This window comes from Lissotriton helveticus, chromosome 2_1, assembly GCF_964261635.1.
Source record: "Lissotriton helveticus chromosome 2_1, aLisHel1.1, whole genome shotgun sequence".
Classification (NCBI taxonomy): domain Eukaryota; kingdom Metazoa; phylum Chordata; class Amphibia; order Caudata; family Salamandridae; genus Lissotriton; species Lissotriton helveticus.
In genome coordinates this window covers 1,863,609,811-1,863,628,723 of record NC_136059.1, presented here as the reverse complement: position 1 = coordinate 1,863,628,723, position 18,913 = coordinate 1,863,609,811, and positions in this window count along the sequence as shown.

The window sequence follows — 18,913 nt, the reverse complement described above, 5'->3', positions numbered from 1 at the left end:
CTATGGGCTTCGACAGATGCTGTGTTTAAGCATATGGTAATCCAGTGTATTTCCTTTACCGAAATCAGATGCATAAGAACTATAACTTTTTATCGTAATACCTCGTTTTATGCCACTTCTAATTTCTATTCTGTGCTAAGGAATGTAGTGACACAATGTATGATTTATGCACATATTATGCTTCCTCTACTTGGCCTCATTTCCATCACAATGCTTTTTGATTGCTCAGTTTTCTGATTGAAACAGTACTCATCATCCTACAGAAAACTGTGAATGTAAAAGTTTCAAAAAATTTAAGTTTTCAGTATGAGCAAGAGTGGACTGGAAATTAGTAAGCACATGGCCGACAATTCAGGTGGATTCAAAGAGAGCAAAATCTGTTGAATGTACATTAGAAGATGTGTAAGTAGGCGCCTTGCAGGAGGAATAAGTACAAAGGGGTATATTTATGAGTTCTGGCGCATCTCTGCAAATCAGCAGGGATGCGCCAGAACTGATGCGTCACGCAATTCCCTCCTTGCGGCACCACAGATGGTGCAAGGAAGGGCAGATGCGTGACGCATCTTGTGGTGTACAGGCGGCGCATTGCTGGAGTAGCATCGCAAGTGCGACGCAACTCCTGCAATGTACAGAGGCCACCCATACATAACGTGGTGCGTCACTCCTTACGCCTGCTTCAAGCAGGCGTAAGGATTTGCCGCAGCAGCGTCGTAAAACTGACTCAGTGAAATCTTGTAGATTTCACTGCGTCAGTTTTACGGGGCTTTCCTACGAGGGAACGCCCACCCTGCGACAGAACGCCCACATGAAACCTGACGCAGGTTTCATGTGGCGCAGGGCTTTACAACGTGACGCATCTGCCTAGATGCGTCACGTTGTAAATAGGTAGCAGGGATGCGCCACGTTTCCGTGCCGTTGCGTCACGCAACGGCGGCGTAAACATGGCGCAAGTGCGACATAAATCTGCCCTAAAATATGCTAAATATGAAGTCACCACGTGATGCACATGATGAGAAGCAGCAGCGTAGCAAGGATGTCCTAGTGCAAGCAAAAAATGTCCCCTTCCACTAATGTTGGAGTAGTAAATACAGCAATGATCAGGTTCCCACGGACCACTCGGGGTTCTGGGCATCGGTGCCCCTGCAGCTGCTGCTCTAGTAGTTACTATGCACGTGTCTGCATTAAACAGTTTTGGAAAAGAGAGTGATCCAGTTGGAGCCCAGAGCTGGTAGCCGTTATTTAGCTCCATCTGGGCAGGCCACAGCTAAATGTGCTGACTGTCCTTTTGTAGTTTACCTACACTGAGGCACAGTCACATGCACCGGCATTCTGTATCCATTACGTTCAGTGAAGCAACCTGCAGGGGGTGAGGAAGGTCTCTTAGTTTCAGCAGAACCCAATAGAAAAGCCTCGCATAAAGGGACATTGTTTGAGTCCGATCCTGGTTGGGTGCGGTCTCCAAGCGCACAGCAGGCAAGCGCTCCATCAGCCAACAAGCTCTCCTGTGTAGCTGGGACCCGTGTACTATGAACGTGGTAGAAACATTCTCTCTATTTCAGCCCCCTGCCGTTCCGTCCACCAACAGGCTCCGATTTCGACCCCAAGCAATGTGTTCGCTCCAATGATCACGGAAGTGCTCCTGTAGCTTTCTAGGGTTCCGGTACCAGTCTCCAGATGTTACCGCCCCGATGAGCCGCTGTGAGCGGGGGCCATCCGACATACGAGTCTGGGTGTGATGGTTCACCAGACAACCCCGAGGACCCTGCAGTTCCTCCGTTTCGCTAGCCTCCCGGCAGTTTGATGGAGCCTTTTAATGGGTAAGTCCGATCTTCTGTTGTCGACTCCAATTTGTTTCTTATAGGTTACAAGTAGTAGGATGGCTGGTGGGGCATAAGTAGGGATATTCACTGAATAGTGATCCCAGGCCCGGGAGCTTCCTTCTGTACGACCGGCTGCCATGGTGAGTGACCCTGTGTGAGTCTTACTCACTCCTGTAGTATGCAGTGCTCAGCGGTGGAGCCAGTGCCCTTCTCTCGGCAGCTTCCAACTCCTGATCTTAATTAGCGAAGTCAGGTTAGCCCAGTGGTCGAAGTGGGAAACAAAAAGTAGGGGAACTGTGGGTGGAGAATCAGGGGGCGGGAATAACAGAAGATTGAATCAGTGGGCGGAGTCAGGGGTGTGGCTAGAAATAGCAAAACATACAAATTCTTAGTACGTTTAGCATTTCACTGACCAGTTACAGCTTATAACATTATTTAATTAAAACAATGGATAAACATGTTTCTTTGAGGTTTAATTCAGGAAAAAGCAAACACTCATAAGGAATACAAGTTAATGTAAAGCGTGTGAAATATAAGCCGGAGCAACATGTTACCTTAATGCTTTTACTCTCATTGTTCAGAAATCCATGATTATTTTTTGTCTCAAACATTGAGGTCATGAATACAGGGCTCCTCCTGTACACATGTGTTAAGCAGGGCTCAGAAGAGAAAGGGACTCGTCAGGAGAATCTAGACTCACGGAAACCCACAAAGGCTCCTTCATATTCATGTCAGCCAGCTAGCTGATCAATCATAAGATCACAAAAAGAACAATTGGTGGACAGACTGCAGAACAATGTCATAAATTCACCCCAGTACATAGATCTGGGACTAAATCCATTGTTTCTTTGCTCACCATGCCATTCCAGTTTGGACCCAGCCATATGAAAATCAGTCGTGATCCTGCACCCAATGGGAACAGGGTCCTCCCTGGACTGGAAACAAGCATCCTAGGACCGGTTTTGTGCTTTCAGCCCTCATCAGCCAAGATAGCTTGATTCTAGTGGCAGGGAGAGCACAGGACTCATGTCTGACCATACCTGTCCCACTCGGGTGACAAATGCAAAAAGAACAATTGATGGACAGAATGCAGAATAATGTCATACATTCACCCCAGTTCAGAGATCTGGGCTTAAATCCATCGTTTTTTGCTCACCATGCCATTCCAGGTTGGACCCAGCCATATGCAAATCAGTCTTGATCCTGCGCCCAATGTGAACAGTCCATCCCGAACTGCCAGGCCATATGTATTCAAGTGTCCTTTCATTTGGGAAGTGAAAACAAAGTAGTACCCCCTGAACTATGCACATAACATATTGCTCTTTGATATGCATGGTACATGTTCTTTGCAGGAGGCATATTACCCCTCTGCACTACCTTAGATGAGGCAAACAGCCACCAGACAAAACATGCTCCCACCTCTCTCCAGCAGGTACATTGATCACCAAAGTTATCTTGGCACTTGTATTGTTGACCAAAACCTGCTGAATATACAAAGAAATTTGCAGTGTTTTTAAAACTCCTGCACTTATACAAGACCGGTCCCCCCAAACTAAACTGGCCCCCTACCCTTCCAGTCGCCCTGGGAAACGCCTGCTCCTGTCCTTTCACTGCTTCTGTCCAGTCAGTACTCCTGCTCGATCAACACTGCGGCTTCATCAATTCCCCTGCCCCCTCCCTTCTCCTGTCCTGTCACTGCTCCTGCCCTGTTCACTGCTCCTGCCCTGTTCACTGCTCCTGCCCTGTTCACTGCTCCTGCCATGTTTACTGCTCCTGCCTGTTCACTGCTCCTGCCCTGTTCACTGCTCCTGCCCTGTTCACTGCTTCTGCCCTGTTCACTGCTCCTGCCCTGTTCCCCGCTCCTGTCCGTTCCCAGTGCCTAATCACTGCTTCTGCCCCGTCACCTCTCCTACCCCGTCACCTCTCCTGCCCCGTCACCTCTCCTGCCCCGTCACCTCTCCTGCTCCGTCACCTCTCCTGCCCGTCATGTCACCTGCCTGTCATGTTGCCTGCCCATCACTTCTTGTACCCGATCACCTCTCCTGCCCCGTCACTTCTCACTTCTCCTGTCTTGTCACTTCTCCTGTCTTGTCACTTCTCCTGTCCCGTCACTTCTCCTGTCCCGTCACTTCTCCTGTCCCGTTCACCACTCCTGCCCCGTTCACCGCTCCTGCCCCGTTCACCGCTCCTGCCCCGTTCACCGCTCCTGCCCCGTTCACTGCTCCTGCCCCGCTCACCGCTCACTGCTCCTGCCCCGTTCACTGCTCCTGCCCCGCTCACTGCTCCTGCCATGTTCCCCACTCCTGCCCCGTTCCCAGCTCCTGCCCCGTCACTTCTCACTTCTCCTGTCCTGTCACTTCTCCTGTCTTGTCACTTCTCCTGTCCCGTCACTTCTCCTGTCCCGTCACTTCTCCTGTCCCGTCACTTCTCCTGTCCCGTCACTTCTCCTGTCCCGTCACTTCTCCTGTCCCGTCACTACTCCTGACCCGTCACTTCTCCTGTCCCGTCACTTCTCCTGCCCCGTTCACCGCTCCTGCCCCGTTCACCGCTCCTGCCCCGTTCACCGCTCCTGCCCCGTTCACCGTTCCTGCCCCGTTCACCGCTCCTGCACCGTTCACCGCTCCTGCCCCGTTCACTGCTCCTGCCCTGTTCACTGCTCCTGCCCCGTTCACTGCTCCTGCCGGCTCAGAAGAGGCCTGCATGCAACATTTAGTAGCCCGATTGGCTCCTGTAAAACACAGCCCTCTACTGACTTCAGACAGAAACACTTTTACTCAGCCATCAACAAAAATCAGGAATTTGAGTGCAGCTGGAGTTAAAATGACTAACAGAATCAGTAATCTATGCGTGTGAGTAATGCAATCTACTTTCTATTGGTGTCTATTCAAGGCAATTGGTTTCATATTGCGTGGTAAAAAAAAATAAGGTATATTTTGCAGTGAAATACTCCTTACGAATGTGCTGCAGCTTCTGCCTCAGAGTTCAAATAGCCTTTCACACTGATGCATTCGTTGGCATCTCAGCACGCCGGGGCTGATGAGAAGTGAAATTTGAGCTAAAAGTTTACTCGAGACTTTGACTTAGAGGGCGTACATAATTAATAATTATAGCATCTGTTTGCGACGCCCCTGTTTAGTTTTAAAGGCACACCAGGGTGTGGCACAGATTGGGAACCCCTGTGCTAAAGGCAAAGGGCAGGCGCATTGTCATTCAAAAGGGGCTAATCGGCCTCATTCGGAATGACAATGGGCCTGCCCTCAGGCTGAGAGGCTCAGGGATGGGCTGCTGCAGCCTCTGGAGTCACAGAGAAGTGCGAGCAGCCCCTGGAATCGGGATGAAAAAAAAAAGCTCTTGTTTATATTTAGGACTATTCTTGCCGTCCCGGGATGCTTTGTGGAAAGTAAGAAGTAGGGGAACGGACTGAAAGAATTTTTAGAAGTAGGGGCACGCCGTGCCCTTCCGTCCCCGCCCACTTCTATCACTGGGTTACCCACAATGGATGCTCACTACAAATGGTTGTCCAAGCTTCCAGCCCTGCACATGGTGAATATGCCTCCTACACGGTAACATTTCGCAGCCACCATATGAGAGACCGAATATATCAACCGTGTAGCGAAAAGTAACAAGGGCCCCCTGTTGAATTGGTACAGCAATTCCTAGGGCAGGGCCCTATTCAAGTGTATTGTATACCCCTAGGCAATTTTTTATACTTGTCATAGATCTATGAATATATAAGCCTTTCCAGTGCAGATCATACAGAAACTAAGTGTAACAATCAATATTCAAAAACACAATAAGAAAATTTATAAAAAATTAAAAACTGAAATGTATTACAATATTAAAAAACAATTCATTGCACATGATTAATCTATTATCATATATCCTATTCTCATATTTATATCATATTTCAATAATTTAAAACAATCATACATATATCAACAAATGTATATCAATAATCTAAAATCAATAACATATACAGCTATGACATTAACAGTGGCAAAGAGAATCGAGTATCTTCGACACGCGTTTCGACGCAAACTGCGTCTTAAACAGGAAAAAGCCACACAATGACCTAGAAACTTAATTATTCTTTTGAAATTACGTTTCTGCCACAGTGTAATCTGGATTAATATTACCAGTAGAGTTCCTCTGAATGTGGTGCAACATATATAGATGATTAATTAATCATTAGTTTGTTTAAAGTACATCTGAAGTCCTATGTCTATCCACGGCTTCAGTTCACCATACCTCACCCATTATATCATTTTCAATCTCTTCTCTTTCCTTTTCACTCTCCTCTCTAGCTTTATCATTTGATATAGTTACTTGTAAACTGTTTCCTGTAAAATGCAAAGCATTATGATTTTATTATAATGTGTGCTGACATCATGTGATTCAGTGTGCTGCATAACAATGCTAAAATAAGTGAAGTAACATTTACGGAGGTAAGCAGTTCAGTCAACTGCTTTTGTCTCCATAGAATTTGATGTTTAATTTTTAGAAAGCAGATTTTACCCTCTTTAAAGTTATCATTTATAATTTTGAGGTAAAACTGGTTCAATTTCTTACATTGCTTCAAACAGTGTGTTAGAACCCCTTTAAGAGGCCTATTAGTAGGGGCAGGCGGGACTTGCAGAATTTCATTCCGATCAATTCTGCGAAGTTACATAAAAACTCCACGAGATTCAGCAGAATTCTGCCAATATGCAGAAAAAATGCACGTCGCACTGCTTGTGCTACAATTTAGCGCTGGTAGCACGTTTTGTGCTGATAATTTTTGAAGCATGAATTGCAACATGGGGTGTGCAAGAGCAAACAGCCATTTGAGTGTATTTTGCTGCTGCTCAAGTCGCAAATCAACTCCAGAAGCAATCCTCTGACCTCAACCTCTTCTGCGGTGGCTTCAGTTAGAAAATCAAGCCAGAAGGCTTCCTAGTGAACAAAAATTGTGTTAGGGGATGCCAAATAATACTTAAGCTTGGGTTGTTCCCATTTTCATTGTGCTGCCGTACCGGAAGAAATTGGCCTATTTTGGCTGGATCTCCACGTTAAATGAGTAATGCAGCGGTGCCAAATTCTGCCTATTCAGTAAGCATGAAAAATTCTGCCCTGTGCCTAACTGTTGGTCTTGAGGCCCTATACTCCTGATGTCCTGTGTCCCAACCTACTATGGACTCTGAGAGCCTCATTAATGTGTTTTTGCCATAGGGCAGCGCAGCCGGCCTTGCAGCTGCGCTGCCCTAAGGCAAAAGAAAAGGGCAGGTCCACCGGAAGTTCCGTAACAAGGAGGTTAGAGCGTTAGATGCAGGCAATGCCTCCCCCTTTTTATTTTGAGTGCCTGTCCAACCTTACGATGCTGTAATTGGGTGGGACTAAGAGTTCTAGGTAGGGCGATGAGGATTCCTTGAGCCAAGAGTCAGTCAAGATCGCAAAGTCCGATTTATGGCTCAGGATGAGGTCGGCGACATCAGATGCATGCTTTACTGCTGACTGGCAGTTTATTAGGGAGGGGTAGGAGTGAGTGTCAAGGGTAGATGCAGAGATGGGACCTCTAGCTAGGTTGCTATTGACCACCACTCTGACGTGGAGCGTAGCAGATCTGTTAGGGTTGGTTGCAACCATGCAGATAGGGTGTTCCTCCCTCTGGTCTGAGGGGCATGGGGTTGTCAAGGCAGAATCGTAGTTAATAAGGAGGTCAACCACTTCTTCCTCCGTGAGGTCTGATGGGTTAGGCGTGCCAGGGGTGGGTTTGTAGGTATGGAGGAGGGCAAGAATTTCCTCCTCCGAAAGGTGGCAGGGTTGCTTATGGGGGCACAAGTGTCTCAGGGATAGTGGTAGAGGGTGAAGGAGGAGCTTAGTGTAGGGGATGTGGGTCACGTTCTACGAGAGCCAGAGATTTGAGAAGGAGAGTTCAGTGAGGGGAAGGAGGTGCTTTAGGTCCAGAATGGACTTGTGGATCCTCAGTGTTAATCCAGTGGCTCTGCGGTGGAGATTATCAATATTTCTAAGAGAGGCAGGTTCTGACAAGCAGGGGGCCAGTTGCATGCGATCAATTCTGATAGAATGTGATGGTAGCCTAGAGGTGGGTTCAGGCGGGCCGGGGCAGGTTGCATGCGAACGAATCTGATGGAGTGTGCCGGTGTCCTAGTGGTGGGGCTAGGTCGATCAGTGTCCCTATGAGAGGGAAGATCTTGCGGGCAGGGGGCCGAAGTGGTGGAAGCGATTCTCTCAGACTGAGTTGGCAGTCTAGTGGTGGGGCTAAATCGACCAGAGTCGTGGGCCTTAGTAGATGTTTCAGTCCCAATGTTGTGGGCCCTAGTAGACGTTTCAGTAGCCCGGTGTGCGGGAAAATTATGCGGGCAGGAGGTTAAGGGTTGGGGCGCTTCTCATGGCAAGTGCTGGTAGCGTGATAGTGGAGCTAGGTTGGCTCGAGATGTGGGCCCGAGGGGGAGTTTCGGAAGCCGAAGGATAGGGGAGCACTTGTAGGCCTAAGTTCAGTGGTATGGGCGTGCAGTGGTTAGCATGTGTTGGTGACAAGGTAGCAGGGCTGGGTCGCCCAATGACATGGTCACTGGCATGTGTGGTTAGTGAGAGGCTAGGTACACTTGGCAGATTGGGCGAGAGGTGGAGCGGTGGGAGCATGGACTGGAAAGGGCTGTGAGCATTTTTTTTAAGGAGTGTGAAGAGGTACGCAAATCTGATGAGGTCTTTGGATGGCCCTTGAATCAGGATAATGCCGCTGTTGTACAAGGTGATGGTGAGGTCAACACGCAGGTTTCCAGACGGTGTGATCGTGAGTTTTTTCCGTGGGGGATGTTCCTGGCTTCCCGTACTTTGAGAAGGCTCAAGAAGGCATTGCGCCAGAGAGACGATTTCCTGGAGTGGGAGATGAGGTTGTTAGTGACAGTGCCCTTGTCCACTCAGATATGAAGATCAGATATCAGTGTCTCAGGATGACTTTTCAGGATGGAGTGTTTCAGGGATTTAGAGGTGGATTTGGAGAGATTAGTAGGATAGATAACGGTGTAGTAGTTGTCACCAGTGGAGGTCAGGCAGGGCTCTGCCATGCTGGGGAGAGTGATGAGACTACCACCCCAGCGGTCGGTTTGCATGGTGAAATATATCAGCAGGTCTGCCCTACTATCAAGGCTTACTTAGGGAATGTGTGTTAGCGCCAAAATGCCGAATCTTAAATGAGCAGCAAAAGAGCAAATGCAAGGGCTGTTAATCATATGCCCATGCCAAGGTGAGGGTAACCAGGACTCTTTCAGTAGAATAAGTTCAGAGGGCTGTTAAACATATGCCCATGCCAAGATGGCTGCTACAGAAGTCCTCTTTTTGTTATTATGAGGAGCTTCTGGCTCAGTCCTCTTTCTATTGTTGTGAAAGCTTTGATCAGTCCTCTTTCACTTACAATAAATAGGGGCATGTGAGGCAGCTCCTATCATGCAATGCAAGGGTCTTCAAAATGGATGAGCCAGCACATAAAATGTCAAGATGGCCCTCTAGATCAGCTTCAGTCTTAGAGTGCATACAATGCAAACCTCTTCAAAGTGGTTAAGCCAGCACATATAAAGTCCACCACTATAGATTCATAGTATGTAGCGTGGCGCTCACCGTTTGTTAGGTCTGGGCAGTCAACGGACGCATCGCAAGCAGGGGAGCCAGGACCCAAGTCAGAAGGTCTCAGTCGAGACGCCTTGCGGGGCGCTCCCCGCTTCTTCTTGGCAATTCCGGTCAGGGCAATCCGCCCAATGAAATAGTCCGCAGGACATGCTAATCTGCACCCTCGAGAAAACCCACAACCGATCAGTGTACCAGCCGGCACTTCGCTGGGGCGCCGTGAGGAAAACGGCATCCAAGGCAGCCAAAAGGTGGAAGGCGGGCTCAAACCCAGCCCAGGTCTCGGCAAGAGGGGCTGGGTTCCATCTAAAATCATGAGCAGAGCGGCAATCAGCACAAGTCTCCCAATGAAATAATCCACAGGACACGCTCATCCGGACCCTCGAGGAAAGCTACAGCCAATCAGCGCACGAGTCGGCTCTTCGATGGGGCGCTGTGAGGAAAACGACATTCAAGGCGGCCAAAAGGTGGAAGGTGGGCTCAACACCAGCCCAGGTCTCTCGGCGAGAGGGGCTGGATTTCACCTGAAATCGCGTGCTGAGAGGCAATCAGCACAAGTCCCAACCCCAAAGCGCCAGGGTCAGCACGAAAAAGGAGACTCCAGCAATGAAGGACCCTGTCAATACCTCGCCGGGCGTCATGCAGTTTGAAGCAGTCCAGCTGAGGACGTCACGGCATGCGAGGCCAACTCCTCACCATGGCACCATGAACCCAATTGAAGATTTGCTGGACAACCCCTCCAGTAAAACAGATAGAGGGCATGTTTCAGGCCTGGGCGCCACGGTGTCTCCACGGGAAGCGATGCAGATGGTCTGTGTCCTTCATTAATTAACCTTGTGTTGACCCCCAGGCACTGCCCATCCCGGGGTTTCTGAATAATTTACAGAAGAGCTGGTGCGGTCTGTTATCTCAACTGAGGGGTCAAATGGGCAATCCTTTTCCCTGCACTATCTCAGGGCCCTTTGTACAGTTTTGCAAGACCGGTGGCTCAATTTGCTCTTGGTGGTGAGCCATAGCAACCTGTAGCCTTCCAACAGTCCTCCTGGCCTCTAAGGTGGCACACTTTGCATTGAGCAGGTTTCACTGGCTTTCTGTGCCAGACTTAATCCTGTTCTTTGTCCCCTGGTGCTCCTCTCCTCTTTGGCACAGAAGTCAAGGTCTTCCCACGATTGGTCCTCAGGGGAGTATAAGAGGACCCGTTTCCCTGGTCCTGGAGAGACCTACTGGTCCTGGTGGCACCTGTAGGTCAACTGCATGCAGAATCCTTAGTCTAGTAGGGCATCAGTGGGGTTGTCCTTCCAGAAGCAGATGGTGTTGATGTTGTCTAATTCCAGTGTCAACTCCAACAACAACATCTCTTTCTCCCCCCTGTGCAATAGTTATTAAAATGGGGTGAAAAGCTGTAGAAGCAAGGCACCCCTGGCCAATCCTGGAGTGTTCCACAACACCGCCCACACTTCTGCTCCAACACTCTTGCACAGCATGCTGGGAAAATTCAAGATAACGCTGTCAAGAAGACACTGATCAAAGTTCCTTTGGGGTCCTCAACTCCACCACTAGCTGACCTCACTGCCAGGGACCCCACTTATGTTGGCTCTAGAGATCCCTGCTTCTTCCTTTGTTCAGTGTGCCTGGGTTGTCCCAACTCTTGTACTGTGTGACAGCTATTTAACAGATGCAGATTTTGTTCACCACCCCTTCCTCCTCAGGAGCTGATTGAAGCACTGTTAATTACTCCTTTTGTCTGGATGGGCCTACGTTCCCTCTGCTGTTGAGCAGTGGAATTAACTTGGCCCAGCAGGGCGACAAAAGGCCTGAATTCTAATCCTGAGCTGAGCCAGAGAAATATGAAAATTCTGGACGACCAATAAAGTGTATATGTTTAATCCTGAGAGCTGCATATCTAAAGTAGGCACACAAGTTACACCCAAGTTTCATAGCTTACAGGACTTTGTAGGTCTAAGGGAAGTGAAAGTGCAGTGTTAAGGAGATTTAATAGTGTCACTGCAGACAAAACAGTAAACCGTGCTGCCTTTACCTATGAGTGCCCGCCTGTCCCAGGTCAACATCTACATTTTACAGAGTCCTCTCTGCACCAGGTTAACTGAATGCAGTTACCGGGCTACACCTGAGGGAAGTCTGAGGAGCACAGCTCACACACATGTGTGCACACATGATCACATGTACCCAGACAAGTGCACCTTACCCATAATGTGTCACAGTTGCCTTATTTTAAAACGTTCAGTCCATTTACCATGTGATTACCGTGGCTGAGACAGAAGTAGTGAGACTCAACCACAGCAAAAAAGTCCAAAAGCAAAATGTTCAGAGCATACTAAATTGGCAGGATCCAATTGCAACAAATAGTCACTCTCTACTTTCAAATCTATGACCAAGGAGAAAGGACACATCTTGCCATGAAATTCAAAGCTACTAACCTTCCACTGGAGCAGTGCTAATTTGGGTGCATAAATAGGTTTCTCCCAACCGTTGGAATTGTCATTGTGAATATATGTAATGCTTCACTTTTAAATGGCACTGCACATGCTTAATAAGGGTCTGACTATGAGTCTGGAGGTCCTGGAGTGGGCCATTACGCCAACGCCCCGCTCCAGGACCACCAAACCTGACCACCAGCCACCCTCCAGATAACCATTAATCTTGTGGCTTGGCGGGTGGTTGTTTGGTGTTCCCATGGCAGTGCCTAATAAAGGGGCACTGTCATAGGAGCGCCAAGACCAGTTCCTGCATGGCATGGACTATAAAGACCAGTCTGTGCAGGAACTAGGGTGTATGCACACAAGGGGACTCAACATGTGCCCAACTGCATGCACACCATGGCCCTAAGACAACAGGGTCCCCTGTAAGGCCCCCTTTGTTTCCTCTCCACCACAGTTTTCATGGCAGGCTCACCGCCATAAAAAAGTAGCAGAGAGAAGCATATTGTGGCCTCAAGACCGTTGCAGCACCGCCAGGGATCTCTGATCTTCAGCGCTTCCCATGGCAGTGCAACCGTCCAAATTGTAATAGATGGGTCGGACCACGGGTGCGGCGGTGCCCGCACCGCCAGTGTGGATGCACCATAATTAAGCCCTATAACATGATATAGCTACCAAAGAAATTCATAGCTAACCATTATGCACTTGGAAATTATAAACTAACTTTAAGCTCCCTTAGCCATGCAGAGTACTGGGATAGAGAATTCACTGATTTACCAAATATAATCAGAACCTCATCCTGAACATCACTAGTCAGAATTCAGGTCTTCACAAGCCTTCGAAAATATCAGAGGACACTGCTGTGATTCTCCTTTAGCGCTTCACAGCATATGGCAAGCTCACATTCCATTTGTCTGACTAGGCTTGGACAAAGGATAGGTCTCCAAGGGATAGCCTCCTGGGATATCTCATGATCCCTGCATACCCAATCTACACTTCTATATCTACATGTTTCGCCTATCTTAACTGGTAGGTCAAAGCCATATGCAATTCCACATTTATTGGGAGTCAAACACACATCTACTTAGGGAATAATGCACTAAAGCAGGTGAGCATGGAAAATCGTCTTGATAAAATTCATTACAGGATGAAAGAAATATTCCTCTATATGAATAGAGCAAATATATAAGTCTTAATAATGGGAGTCATCGGTGCAGAGACACTCCTGTTAGACTGGCCTGTCGATCTGGTTCCTCACTGCTCTCCCTCGTCGAAGATAATACACCCTGGAATCATTCATTATTTACATATCAAAGTTGTCCTGCAAATCTGAACAATTTTAATTGGAACTAATTTCCCACCTACTCTCCAGTAGAAAGGCATTCGCTCCTCCAAACTACTAAATGTACAGCACTAACATTTGTTCTGATTATGACACGTGGATTTATGCAATGTATTCAATACTGGCATTTAAAAAAATTAAGTTGCCAGGAAATAGGTATTGTAAACACCAGGCCTCCTAAATGTGCTTTTGCCTACACATACGTGACAGTGTAAATCCAGCTCTGAAAGCTCCTCACTAGCTTACCCAGTAATCCATCATCAACATAGTTTTCAATACGCACACAAATATCATAGCTGCAGCCCGAATCTACATACCAGTAAGTACCAAAAAGCAACCTGCAATCCACTTTGACTCCCTTTCGAGAGACTTTAGCACAGTCAGAATCTATGGTCCAAGACTGTTATTTAAGTTATTTAAGAAAGCATCAACATATTGTAATCTCTTCAAAAACTATGTAATATCCTTAATTTAAAGTAGAATATTGCTGCCTTCAATTCAGGGAACACCTGAAAACAGAGTTTTCCGATTATATTAAATAAATATAAATTCTTGCAAAGACACAATCGAAAAGTGTCTGGATCCAGCTGCTCCTCACATTAGTCAGGAATCCAGTTCCTTCATAGTGAACTTTTCTCATTCATAAACTCCTGGTATGGGCGGCCAATTTCCTTCAAATTCCGATTAGTGCGGATTTTTGCGTGGAATCCACCAAACTGTGGATGTTAACTTCATGATTGACGCTAATTTCCCGACCCGAAAAAGACGGATCTCCAGGGTATGGGATTTTATGATGGCCAATAAATAGCTCATCTCCCACCGGGCCACACATAATGAAGGCCATAGTGTTTTGTTTTCCCCTTCATCTGGCATTCGGGAGGAGTATAGTCCCCTTTTAGTACTTTTTAAATGCCTAAGTAAAATGAACATATAAATAGCAGACATTTGATGTTAAATGCTAAACATGTATTTTAACAATGGTTTCTTCAGAATCTTCAGATAACGTCCTTGAGATACTGTAGTATCTACACGTATTACTGCCCTTAGGAGTGTTCATATGTGCTCTGGTAGCATGGAACCCCCTTTAAGGAAAGTTAACCCATCTTTGATTGATAGTAGGCCGGAAAAAGCATGAAAATGATACAGGCAGAAAAGGAAAAACACGATCATATGATATGGAAAATGTGTTTCGCAAATCGGGACATTTAAGACAGTGATGAATTGATGGGTTCTGCTAAACTCTACTTAACAGGCTTTCTTATTGATCACTTACAGTGAGTAAATCTGGGATTAAATAACAATTCCGCAGAAAGTATATAAATATCACTGAGGTTAACAGACAGATTGGGGTCAAATAGAGCACTTGTTAATTTTGTAATATTAAACTTTAAAAAACAAAACGGTTAGTGTTAGGACATTAGCGAAGCAATGGATATTAAATATTCCATATAATGAGTTTGAAGTATGTGGCTGAGAGATAATTGATCAGCAACCACAGTATCATATTATGACTCATTCCTAGTCATATTTTGCAAAACAGTTTAATGTGATTGACATTCTAAAAGGAAGACGTGCATGCAAAGCATAATATAATATATTATAGTCTCAAAGAGTGCATTAATTAGGCCAATTTTTTATAATATTGTGGATGCAATATGGAGTACAATCATATCATAACTGCGTACGTTTTAAATCGGGTAAAACAATAATTTTAAAATAAAATATAGCTTTTATGAGCCAGCGGCTGAGCATGAGCCCATGTGACACGGTGACATTAAAACACAAGAATTCTAATATGATTAAAAAACTATGGAGACCAATTACAGCAACTAAGGCCCCGAGTAAGCAGGAATAGTGTGTTGCGCAAATAATGATCGTGTCTGCTATCCCAATGCATTAAGCCAGCTATTATTAATATAAGTGCTCAGAATCAAAAATAACATGCGGACATGGATTTACCAAGTCCTAATTCTCATAAATGTCCCCTTTGCTTGGGGAAAGATCCTTCCATTTACCACCTGCTGTGTGAGTTGCTGGTACATGGATGCAGGGGCTGGTGCAGGGAATGTGGAGGAAGGCGGTGGATGGGGTGTGCATTAGGAAACAGCAGTGGCTGAAAGAGGGGAGTGGTTCCTGACCTCATACCACCAAAGGGGTTCAGGCGATGAGAGGGGGGGGGGGTGGACTGGATTGCAACCCGAACCCCTTGTGATTTTACAAGGATTTTCACGCTAGTAACATTGGGTCCAGTGTTTCTACCGTTGGGAAAACCAGGGGGCATATTATCAAGAACAGCGTTAAAATTATCACTGGTTTAGCGGCAGAAATCTGCCGCTTAAGCGGCGGTAATGGGCTTGATAATATGCCCTGGAGAACTCCAATAGAAGCCCATGTTCACACCAGAACATGGACTTCTATTGGAATTCTCAAGGGCATATTATCAAGACCACTATCGCTGCTTTAGCGGCAGTTTTCTGCTGCTAAACCGGCGATCATTTTTAACGCCGGTCTTGATAATATGCCCCCGGATGCGGTAACTCTGTGATAGATATAATTGAACAGAACGGGGCATATTATCAAGGACCGGTGTTAAAATTATCGCCGTTTTATCGGCAGGAAACTGCCGATAAAACAGCGATAATGGGCCTGATGTTTAAATCTTTTTATTGGGGTTTTACATACTGGTGCCCCATGTGACATATCATATGACAGTTGTTGCATACATAACCAGTTTACATAACATCCACAAGTAGACTCATCTTCAACATATGGATTCCAGTCCGCCAGATGCGACTATACGTTCTCGCTCGATAATGGGCTTGATAATACGCCCTTGTTAATTCCCATAGAAACCCATGTTCTGATGTTAACACGGGCTTCTATGGGAATTAACAAGGGCGTATTATCAAGCCCACTATCCCCGTTTTATCAGCAGTTTCCTGCCTATAACATGGCGATAATTTTAACACCGGTCCTCGATAATATGCCCCAACGCCCGGTATCCCACTGAGGAATACCCTGCCGCTCTATTGATAATCTGGGCCTATGCGTTTAACAGCGGCGAAAGCAAGTATGCGAGTATTGACTGGCAGAGGACATTGTCATGCTCAGAGGGTTGCAGTGGCAACAGGAAACAAGCCATTAGAGGGAGAAAAGGTTGCATATGCAAAGGGGGAATTGGTTTCTGAGAAGCAGGGTGGGAAGTAAGTGAACATTATATGACTGTATTTGGATCTGATAACACGTAAGCAATGCACAAGTAACCCCTGTTTAAACTAGACAGCCGTACATTACATGAGTAAATGGCTTACAATAGCTGAATATGTGCACCCGCAGCACGCAATTGATGGACAAACTGTACTGAAGGCAGAGATGTGTCTAATATTTGCCGGCTTGAGCAAATGACACGTCTGGGAGCCGGTGCTCCCCCAACAGAAAGAGCAAAATTAATAGCAACGAAACGTAGTCTCGGACTGCTTCCTGTGCAGCTCCAATCAAACGAAAAGTAAACGACGTGGCAGGATTAAGAGATATGCAAGAAATAGGTCAGCAACTGGGTCTACAGCCTCACAACAAGGTAGGTCAAACAAAATACATTGCATTGTTTTATGACAATCAGTCACTCATGTTTTTCATAAACACCAGCACATGACATAGCGATGGCACCATCACAAATTAATAGCTTTTTAGTCAATTTACTTTACAGGTGCACCCATCTTTTGAAGTATTTGTATAGTAAGCCAAAGATGACTTATTCTGTTCATGTTTTTGCTTGTGATTATGTGCGACAGAGCCAATGATTGAGGTCTATATAAAGAAGCTAATGCAGGGTCTTATGTTACTTATGGTAAAACATGCAATGAACAAACATGCACAAAAAGTTCAGCAGTAAACGAACACCCTATATGTGTGCTTTAAGCACCACAAGTGAGGATTCAAACTTATAAATGATTGATCATAGTTGTATTGGGGTGCATATCGGTCCCAATAATCTCAGAAGTTGGGGTTAGGAGATATAGGTAGAAGAGCTAGGCATTGTATTTGAAAAACTATCTTCAGTTGTATAGGGCGTCAACCCATAATACACGTAAGCATTTAATCAGGTGTGGTTCAGAAATATCGCATTATATAAATAGATATGGATAACACTTTATTTTTGATCATCACTGGCGGTCACCAGTAGGTAGTTATACTTAGGACCTTGCTTCTATAGGAAAATAGATGTTTGTTTTGCCAATAACTTTGACCCTGTTAGACAAATCCGTGTGAAATTTTCAAAACTAATATGACACTCACTTCAACTGCTGTCTTGAAAGTTTCGGGGTGATCGGTCAAATGGGGGCTGAGAAAAAGTGAGGGGTCCCAAAATACGCTTTCCCTATGTTAATTACCATGGATACTTTAGACACAGCTACAGCCTGAACCGCAGAACAGAATTACACCAAATTTGGCAGAAAACTAGCTGTTGAACTAGAGAAGTGCCTTTTTCCGATTTGGTTCAAATCCATTAAGTAGTTTTAGATATATTTACCGAGATCCAAACGTGTACATATAGGGTTGCAGATCCTCCACAAAGCCCATGCACAGGTTTGCGCACCCTTGTGCCACCAAATGTACTGTAATTGGGTGGTCACAACCTGTCTAGAGAGTTGCACCTGCCATTTTGTACACTAGACTGTGCCCCAGGGACAAAAATAAATATTGAAAAGTATGGAAGGGTTCAGGGTAGAGGAACCCTGATTCCATGGGTGCATTGTAGGGGTTTGTAAAGGACCCCTTAGAAGATAGAAATGCTGTAAACCCTTTTTTTATCCAAGCGCGGGAAGTCGTGACTATGTTGCGATGCTCATGCACCCCCCTCCGTGTAAGGTCGAATGAAGTCGCAAACTTCGACAAAAAACTAATAATAATAATTTGTAGACATTCAGTCACAGACTAATGTATAAACTCAGAGACCCACAGAGAGTCATACAGCTAGTCAGAGACCCACTCAGAGACTTACACCCTGACTAAGAGATCTAATCACACACTCAAGCATCCACTGACTCACCAAGGAGACAGTCACATATCTAACCACAGACCAACTCAGTGAGTCACTCACTCGCTCACAGACCCACACAGACTGATCCACCCACTCATAGACCCACTCTGAGACTTTTGTGCTCACTTAGACACCCACTCAGAAACTCATGCATCCACGTACAGACCCACTTAGATAATTACACACCCACTGACTGAACTACTCAGAGATGCACGCACCCACTCACAGACCCACTGGGACTCATGCACACACTGACAGACCCACTCAGATACTCAAGCACCCAGTCACACATCCAATCATCAGAGACTCATGCACCTACTCACAGACCCACTCATGCACTCACTCACAGATGCACTCAGAGAGTCATGCTCCCACTCACAGACCCATTTAGACACTTATGCATCCAGTCACAGACCTACACAGAGACTTATGCACCCATCTGGCACCCACTGAGACATTCATTCAGCCACTCACAAGCCTGCTCAGACACTCACAAATTTACTCAGACACTCACAAACTCTTTGTAACATGTATAGAACGAATATAAAAGTTATATATTAAAATGTGTTGTTGTGCATTGAATTTGTGCTTTTGCTTTGTGGATCAGAGAAGGGCTCGCAACTCAATAAAACATTTTTATTTAGAAAGA